This window comes from Benincasa hispida, chromosome 12 (assembly GCF_027475165.1).
Source record: "Benincasa hispida cultivar pf3 chromosome 12, pf3_genome.v1.1, whole genome shotgun sequence".
Classification (NCBI taxonomy): Eukaryota; Viridiplantae; Streptophyta; class Magnoliopsida; order Cucurbitales; family Cucurbitaceae; genus Benincasa; species Benincasa hispida.
The window spans coordinates 52021292-52030728 of record NC_143489.1 but is presented as its reverse complement, the minus strand read 5'-3'; the positions used below and the strand labels follow the sequence as shown (position 1 = coordinate 52030728).

The window sequence follows — 9437 nt, the reverse complement described above, 5'->3', positions numbered from 1 at the left end:
TACTGGGATGGTCATGAACGTGGGTTCGTCGTGGGCCGGGCCCCTCTTCAATTGGAGGGCCGAGATCATTCTCACTCCATTTGGCCGCTTGATACTGGCTTGGACTACGGTCGGTGTAGATCCGGTAATGACTAAGCATTTGGCGAGGGGCACTGGTATGACTTTATGTTCAAGTAGGAATTCCATCCCCAGTACCACATCAAAATCATCCATCTTGACAATCACGAAGTCGACGAGGCCCTTCCAGTCTCCTAACTTTACCGGAGTTCTCTTCGCTATCCCCGAAATCGGTAGGGCTGCGGAATTCACAGCTTTCATCTTTCCTGCATCTCTTTCCCAATTCAAGTTCAGGCGGCGAGCTTCCGTTTCCGCCATGAAGTTATGGGTAGCCCCAGAGTCAACCATAGTGGTTTTGGCCGATCTTTGGTTGACCCAAGCGTCCACATACATGAGACCTTTCTCTAGTGGCTCCGTCGCCTTTCCCATATTCTTCTGGAGTGCAGACAGAAATTTCAATGCCCCAATCCTGGGATTCTCAATTTCTGCCGCTGGCTCGGTTACCGTCTCCTCTAGTTCGGCCTCGTCTCCGGAGGTAGAGGCTAATGTGGCTTGAAAAGCATTGAACGCAGTTTGATTTGGACATTCACGCGCCCTGTGTGGCCCCCTACATATGAAACAAGACAGGGGGCGATTGTAATTGTTATGCTGTTGTGGCGGCCCCCGCCAGTTGTTTCCTGATCTCGGTTGGGATGATTTACGGTCCCCCCCCATGTTCTTGTCTCCTCCCCCAGGCCTGGGAGGACTGGAACGGCTGTTTCTGTTTTCCTCATTTGAGGTAGTTGATTGCTTCCTCACATCTTGTGAGTCAGTGCTAAGGTCGTATAGTCGTTCAGCTGCCGCATAGGCAGAGGGGAGATTCTGTACTCCTTGTTCATATAGTTTTGCTTTCGCCCACGGTTTCAGCCCCTCCACAAAGCAAAAGACCTTGTCTTTTTCGGACATATCTCGTATGTCCAACATGAGTCCTGCAAACTGTTTTACGTAGTCCCTGATGTTACTTGTTTGCTTTAGCTCTCTAAGTTTTCGTCGAGCCAAGATCTCAACATTTTCAGGGAAGAACTGCGAACGAAGTTCTTGTTTCAATCTATCCCAAGTATCAATAGTGCAACGTCCTTCCTGTATGTCTGTAAATCATGATCTCCACCACAGTTTTGCATCTTCAACTAGATGCATCGTTGCTATTGTGACTTTCGATTCTTCAGTCACTGTGTTCGTCGCCTTGAAGTATTGCTCAAGGTCGAAGATAAAATTTTCCAAGGCTTTCGCTTCTCGCACCCCACAGAAGGGTTTCGGTTCTGGGATTTTTATTTGGCTTACTGCCACTGCGCCCCCAGGTGGGGCTTAGTTCCCTACCGCTCGGATGGTGAGATTCACCCTAGCACTCACATCCGCTATCTCGGCTCTGACGACATCCAGGGCCGATCGAAAGTCTTCAGATAGGTCGGTTACCATCTGAAGTATTGCTTTTTGGGAGCTGTCCAGCTCTTCGACACGCTCCTCTATATAGGCGACAGAACTCGAGGAGCTATCGCCTCGTTCAAAGTTGCCGGACCGTACTGTTTTGGTCTCGAGGTTCTCTACCCTCGTCATCAATTCTCTGACGGGTAATCCGTCTAGGCGGCCTACCACCGCATCAATTCCATCGGCTTTCTCGGCAACTTCTTGTAGCCGAGTCTCAAGGAAACGAACATTATCTGGGACCTCTCTCAGGTAGAGCATTTGCTCTTCCATCTCTACCAATCTGTCCACATGGAACTTGTTCAGGTTCTTCGTCGCCGACATGATCATTGACCTTCCCTCTATAAGCCAACCTAGCTCTGATACCAACTGTCACAATCGCTCTTTCGGAAGCTTCTCTTAGCGATTGTGCGGCACTTGTTCCCGCTCACGAACAAGCCAGCTAACTCAAATACGGACTGCCGATGGCACATCGAGTGCCTCTTGCAACCTCCAATCCCATTTTAGGGAAAATGGTTTTAGAAAACAGGTTTAGAGAAAAGGTTTTCGTAAGAAGATTTGAGAGTGTGTATAAAGAAAGAAAGATTGTAGTAGACTAGAAAGCAATAAGCAACAACAACGGCTTTATAGAGTACTACTCCGGGTATGAGGAAGTGATGGTTAGTCTTATCCCCATATAGTGCATTCTGAACAAAAAGCCAACTGGCACCCTTGCATATGCAAAAGGGCGAGTGGTCACTTACAATGAAAATGTAAAGAAAGCAAGCTAACTAAACTAATACAATACAGGATATGAAAGTATGCTAGACAGGGTATGGATTGGGATGCGGGCATGGGCAACAGGCCCTGGACCAGCATGACCGTGTTTTTTATTTTACCAACCATAAGCCAAATCATGCCTTTATTTTTCATTCTCTTTTAAGCAAGCAATTTCTTCAAGTAAAGACTTATTTTTACTAGATAAAACATTGTATTTCTTTTTAAGCACAACATACTTAGAATTAAGTTTTTCTAAATCATTTTGCATATTTTCAAAAGCTTCGAACAATTCATTATAAGAAAGAGGTTCTAGAGTTACCTCATCATTTTGTTCATCCTCTTTATCACTATGAGCCATGAAGCAAAAATTGGCCACTTCTTCATTATCACTCCCACTTTCGCTTTCATCACTATCATCCCAAGTAGCTTTCATTGCTTTCTTCTTGGATTTTTTGGACAATTTGAGAAAAGGACAATTGGTTCTAATATGACCCGACTTCTTGCATTCATAGCATATTACCTCATCCTTTTTGCTCTTTTCACTTTTTGACTCCTTTTGGTTGGAGAGATGCTTCTTGAATTGCTTCTTTCTCTTGATAAAGTTCTTATACTTACGTGAAAGAAAGGCAACATCATCTTCATCTTGGGAGTCAACTTCTAAAGAGATGGTCTTTAAAACTATACTCTTTTCTTTCTTTTTCTTCTCATCCTCCATGTTTTTCTTGATCTTTATTTCATGTGTCAACAACGAGCCCATGAATTCATCAATGGAGAGAGATTTGAGATCCTTAGCCTCTTAAATGGCGGTGACTTTAGGCTCCCATTGTTTAGGCAAAGACCACAATAGCTTCTTTATCTTCTCAAGATTTGAGTACTTTTTCCCAAGTCCTTCTAAAACATTGACAATATTAGTAAATCTAATAAACATATCGGAAATAGCTTCATTTTCATCAATTTTAAACATTTCATATTGATGAACTAACATGTCAATCCTTGTTTCTTTTATTTGACTAGTTCCTTCATGAGTAATTTCTAATTTATCTCATATCTCTTTAGCGATTTTGGAAATAGACACTCTATTATACTCAACTTCATTCAAAGCACAAAATAAGCAATTAATAGCTTTGACATTTAAAGAGCATACTTTCTTTTCATTTATTGACCATTCGTCCTTAGGTTTTATAGTGCTAACACCATCAACATCTTTTGTTGAAATTTTAAAACCTTCCTCAACAATATCCCATAAATCATAATCAATAGAAAGCAAGAAAAATCTCATTCTATTTTTTCAATAACTATAATTAGTACTATTAAAGAAAGGAGGCTTTATAATAGATTGACTATCGGTAAAAGGGATAAAACCTAAAGTTGCCATAGCTAAAAAACAATTAAGTTTATCAAGAAATAAATATTTCAAGAAGGGCAACCCGCTCTGATACCAATTGTTGGATCGATATGGCAACCCTAGAGGGGGTGAATAGGGTTTAATTAAACTTTTTTTTTCTAAATTAACCTAATTAAATTAATTAATACACTTTTTATAAATAATAAGAAAAATTCAATTTATGCAACAAATAAGATGACAAAAATGTGATAATTTAATTCTATCAAATTTTAGCAAATAAATAAGATAAAACTAAACATACAATAAATTACTTAAATTAATTGCAAAAATAAAAAGGAAAGAGTTAGAAAAGAAGACACCATAATTTTTATAGTGGGTCAGTCAAACTCGATTTACTCCATTCCCCAAGCGCCTCTTGGGAATTTGAATAAAATCTTTTCGATTCTTTCCATGGATTAGAGTCCAACCGTTACACCACCGCTCCTTTTACGGGTTCAAGAGCAAACCCGATCCTTTTCACAGTTTAGGATCAAACTGTTATAAATATTGGAATTTTTGAAGAACACAATACAACTCTGTTTATCCTCACAATATAATAACACTCTCTCGAGAATAAGATGAAAAGAAAAACTGGGAACTTAGAGAGAGCAACAATGGAACTTTTGAGTTTTGGGGGATTATGAAATGTAAAATTTGTTGGTTTAAAATTTGGAGAGGAAGATGATTTATATAGAGATGGAAAAATTTTTAGAAACCACAATTAATTTGGACCCTTGGATTTTGGAGAAGAAAAATCAATAGTTGTGATTTTAAACTAAACTAGTCGTTAGATACAAACAAAATATAATATTTTCTTTTGAAATTCATTTTCTTTTTAAAATTAATCCAAAAAAAAAAACATACATGTGTCAAAAACTAGCCGTTAGACACCAACATAAACTAATATTAAATTCATTTTTCTTTTAATTCATTTTATTCTTAAATTCATTCTTTTTAAAGTTAATCCAAACATAAAAAGTCCATCATATGTTAATCTCTTAATGATCTACAATTCAACCAATATGTTGCCAAATGTCTACATGCAAATGGTCTGGTTATGCCACGTCATCCATCACGGTATTTTCTCTATAGACTTGTTTCGGTCATATCGTCTTCGTTTTAGCTCCGATTTGAGTGATTCAAGAGGTGTTGGAATCGTTGTTCCAAGCTCTACGCTATGGACATATTAAAATACTAAAATTTTCAATAATTAAAAATTGAGTTGTTATCATCAAAACATTGATTAATTAATGAATTAAAATTAATTAGTTTGAGATTAAGGGCCAAAAAGCCAACAATACACACCAGCCCTAGTACATCTCTTTCATGTACTAGCGCCCTTGGACATGCAGTCACATAGTCTTGAAAGGATAAGAGATTGCATATAACTTGATTTTATATATAACATTCCCATAATCATGAGTCCTCTAAAATCTCCTCATCAAGGTCATGTTAATTAACCTCAACGTACGTGTTTAATCTAGTTTTAATGGATCAACTCTAGTACATCAGTTTCAGCACTAACTCATGTAAACAATCAAATATTTGAAATTTCATAATATAGCATATAGCCTACTCACTTTCATAATAAATCACATAAATATGTACATCAACAAATGCTCCAACTTTCACCTAGCTTTAAGACATTCCAGTGTCGCTTAACTCATAATTTAGGATTATGCTCAATCTTACTTTTAATATGTCTCATAAAATTCTAAATCATGCTCATTTATTAAAATGCTTCAGACATATTATCACATGCTCATATATCTTTTCTGAATAGTCCATTAAATCTAGGAACAGTCAAAATTATCCTTGTAACTAGTCTTAAAATCCTCAAAATAAATCATAAATTTATCGGCTGGTACAAAGACGATTCCAGTAGTAAGATTACTTACCTCAAATTTGGTCACGAACAACAGTCCACGAAAATAGTGTCCTTAAAGCTTTTGAATAAACTTGAATTTGCCCTATAACATAAATTACTAAATTTAATTTAGCAGCCATGCCCTAAAATGAAGAGTCCAAAATTTAAATTAATCCTTGGGATCTAAATCCAATTTAGTCCAAATGTTCCCAATTTACTTACCAAGAAAAATTTATCACAATCTAACCATCTTTGTCAAAATTGGTCTTGAATTTGATGGGTCACCTCAAAACTTCCAAGCCCTGGATCTAAAGCTCACCCAAATAAGGTTCCGACCCAAACAGCGGCTGAATGGCAGTAGGTGACGTCGGACGACCGAACTGACATGTGGCAGCGACCGACGTTGTCGACGACGTCTCAAACATGCAATTGGACAGGGCTACAGAGACGACTGGAGCGCGCGGTGACTTTGGGCGGTCCGACGCCAGATAGATCTGACGCGCGCTGCTGGATGGGCGAGCTGCGGATGAAAAATGCGACACGAGCGATGGCTTCTGCGTGGGCGACAACCTTCCAACGAGCTACCATCAGTGAGAACGAGCGATGGTTAGCAAGGCGCGGTTGGCGAAGCGCAGGCAGCTGACAGCGAGGGTCGGAAAGGGGAGGGGCGCGTGCGAGGCTAAAGGGGAAAGGCTCTTCGATTTTTGTGCCAGGGGATAAAGAAGAGATAAATAATCAAATAAATAAATAAATAAATAAAACTTTTTATTTTGTTCTAAACTATTTTATTTTATAATAAATTAATTTTATCTTATCATTTTCTTCCATATATATATATGAATATATATATTCTTAAAATTCTTTCATTTTTCTCTTCAAATTCCAAAAATCAAAACAATTTTCTCCGGATTTAAATTCCATTATCGATATTAACTTAAAATTAAATTAATGCGACATAGATCCAAATATTTCCTTTAAACAAAACTGAATTTCAAAAATTAACAAAATTGTCCTTAAATTTTACGAAAGTACAAAATTTGAATTATGAAAAAAACTCAAGATGTTACCGTTAAAGAACTTATTGAAGTTGTCTAAGTCGTACTTAGTTCTCCTATCTCTACGATGTCTTTTAAACTTTCTGTTAAACTGATTTTCTACTTCATTACAAACAATTTCAAAGCATCAATCACATCACTTTTGTTTTTCAACAGATATACAAAGGTGAAATCAGAGCAATTATCAATAAAAGTAATAAAATATTTTTTGTTGTTCCTAGTCAAGATGCCATCAAATTCACATAAGTTAGAATGAATTAAATCTAGAGACTCAGATTCTCTAGATACAGATTTATGTGGTGTCTTAGTTATTTTAGCTTGATTACAATACTCAAATTTATCAAAATCATTCATGGATAACTTAGGTATCATTTCCAACCTAATCATGTTACTAATTGATCTTTTATTAACATGACAAAGTCTAGCATGCCAAACATTCAAAGAAACAACATATAAATAGAAGATTTCATTTTATTTATGTCTATGTTTAATTTGAGCATTCCCTCAGTTGCATAACCTTTCCCTATGAATACATCATTCTTAATAAGGGTATATAAATCTTCCTTAATTGTTTGAGTAAATCCAACCTTGTTAAGGAGATAGTCCGAGACCAAATTTTTCTTATCTCTGGAGCGTGCAGGACATCCTTCAAGGTGAGAGTCTTGCCAATTGTAAACTTTAGCTCCACCTCACCGATTCTAGCAACTTTTCTTGAGTGATAATCCCCCAACAAAATGTTTTTATCCTTAGTTTCAGTATAAGTTTTAAATAGACTAAGGTCGTGATAGATTTGGCGCATAGCGCCAGTGTCTATTCACTACGCCTTAGAACCACCGATTACATTTACTTTTGTGATCATGGCAACTAACTGTTCTTCTATCAGGTTCATTTGACCAGCAGGATGACGTCTGTTCCTATAGTTCCTAGACATGTATCCATGTTTATTACAGTTAAAGCAAAAGAACTGTACTGTTTCTCTGAAGAGGGGGGGGGGGGGGGGGGGGGTTTACTTCTTTAGATTGTTCTAGTTGCTGGAACCACAGTTCTGACCTTTCCTCTTAGTTCTTTTAGACTTTGGGTCAGGCTTTATCACGACAGAGGTGGATCTCCCAGGAACGATGTTCACCTCCTTCCTTTAGTCCTGCTTCTGAGCATCCTCCTCAATTCTTAGCCAGGTGATAAGACTCGATAAGACTCTCCAAGGAAAACTCCTTGGTCTTATGCCTCAAAGTGTTCTTAAAATCCTTCCACAATGGGGCAATTTTTCAATAATAACGGTAACTTGGAATTGTTCGTCTAAAGGCATACCAACAGTTATTATTTCATGGGCTATCTTCTATAGTTCATGGGACTATGCATCCACAAATTTATCATCCGTCATTTGGAGCTTTAGGTTATGGCTAACGGCATACTTTTTGGATCCAACCTCCTTGGTATTGTACCTCTTCTGTAGGGCGTCCCAAACTTCCTTTGTTGTGTTGTAGTAATCATACAAATCATCAATCAAACTATTTAATATGAAATTTTTACAAAAAATCTTTTTCTTCCCAATCAGCAGCTTCTTTTATTTGTTTTTCAGTCGGATCTTCTTCCGTTACAGTTGGCTTCCTTGTTGTACAAACGTTGACAACCTTTTTGACTGTAAGATAAAACAACATCTTTTGCTTCCACTATTTAAAGTTCGCTCCTTCGAACTGAAACGGACGGTTGAGGTCAAAGGTCATGATGTTGTTGTAATTTAAAAGGGCCATGACAGAATCGGCCGATGGAATTGTCTTTTGACTACCCTTCGATGGAAAAATTTGACAACAGTGAACAGTCATGAATGATAGTCGTCAGAAAAATAGAACCTGTAAAACAGAAACTCATTACAAGTTGAGTCACGGATCTCGTTCTCTTTAGGAAGTTTCGTGGCTCTGCCCAAGTGTGCAAGTAGTTTTACGTATCTAGGATAAAACAACCCATAATATAAAATTTTCTCGATCGGAGATGCACTGTATTCGATCAGAAAACACACACTCTTCAGGACTGAGATGCTCAGAAACCAAAACGTAAAGTGAAGGAATCGAGAGGGATGGTGAGAAAATGAATTGTCTAAATGCCAAAAAGGCTTGTGCCCGCCAAACGTGCAGAGGACTTGACCGACACCCTTTGCTCGCATCACGTAAAGAATTAAATAAAAGAAAATAATAACAATAATAATAATACATTTTTAATGAAAAATAATCACACATGTGCCTCGTCACACCCCATTTGATCGAACGGAGACAGCAGTTAGCGGGTAGGATGTCCACCATACCCACATTTGTGTATCTCACTCCCTCTAAAATATGAAAGTATAAGAATGAATGAGGGGGCTCTTCTTTTAAAATTAAGCAATTTGGGATTATCACCGAAAGGTTTTTTTGTCTTTTTATTTTAAAAACTTGAATTTTCACCAACACCTGTTCTGCAGCAAACTACGTGTTGGGTTGAGAATTAGGAAAGATATTAAAGATTTTTTTCAATTGACGCCATTGTTAAATGCTTGTTTGTATTTGTTCAGAATTTGTATTAGAGAATGGAGATATGAGAAAACAAAAAGAAGATGACGAAGCTTTGAGAAAGAGAGTTTCCAACTCTTGAAAATTGTTGTGTCAATTTTTCATTCTCTAATCTTTCACTAAAATTCTCTAATTTTCGTCTCTTATTCAATCTGAATATTCTTAGAAGAATAGAGACGATCGGTCATCATGGGATTCGTGATGGAAGAATAGAAGAAAAGGAATACCATTCTGCTTCTTGATTGATTCTTCCATAACCGACAATCACAACTCTTCTGTAATCAAAGACACAATCAACTTTAATGGCGGCC

The 9437-nt window shown here is 37.5% G+C and overlaps 1 long non-coding RNA gene across 1 annotated transcript; it reads right to left on the bottom strand.

Annotated features, from left to right (window-relative positions):
- Positions 1–3128: 3128 nt before the first annotated feature.
- LOC120068239 (uncharacterized) lies at positions 3129–6229 on the bottom strand. Its single transcript, XR_005479132.2, has 3 exons — positions 5751–6229; positions 5560–5631; positions 3129–3168 (listed from the first exon to the last, which is right to left on the bottom strand). It is a non-coding gene; the product is annotated as an uncharacterized LOC120068239 (long non-coding RNA).
- Between the last annotated feature and the right edge of the window lie 3208 nt (positions 6230–9437).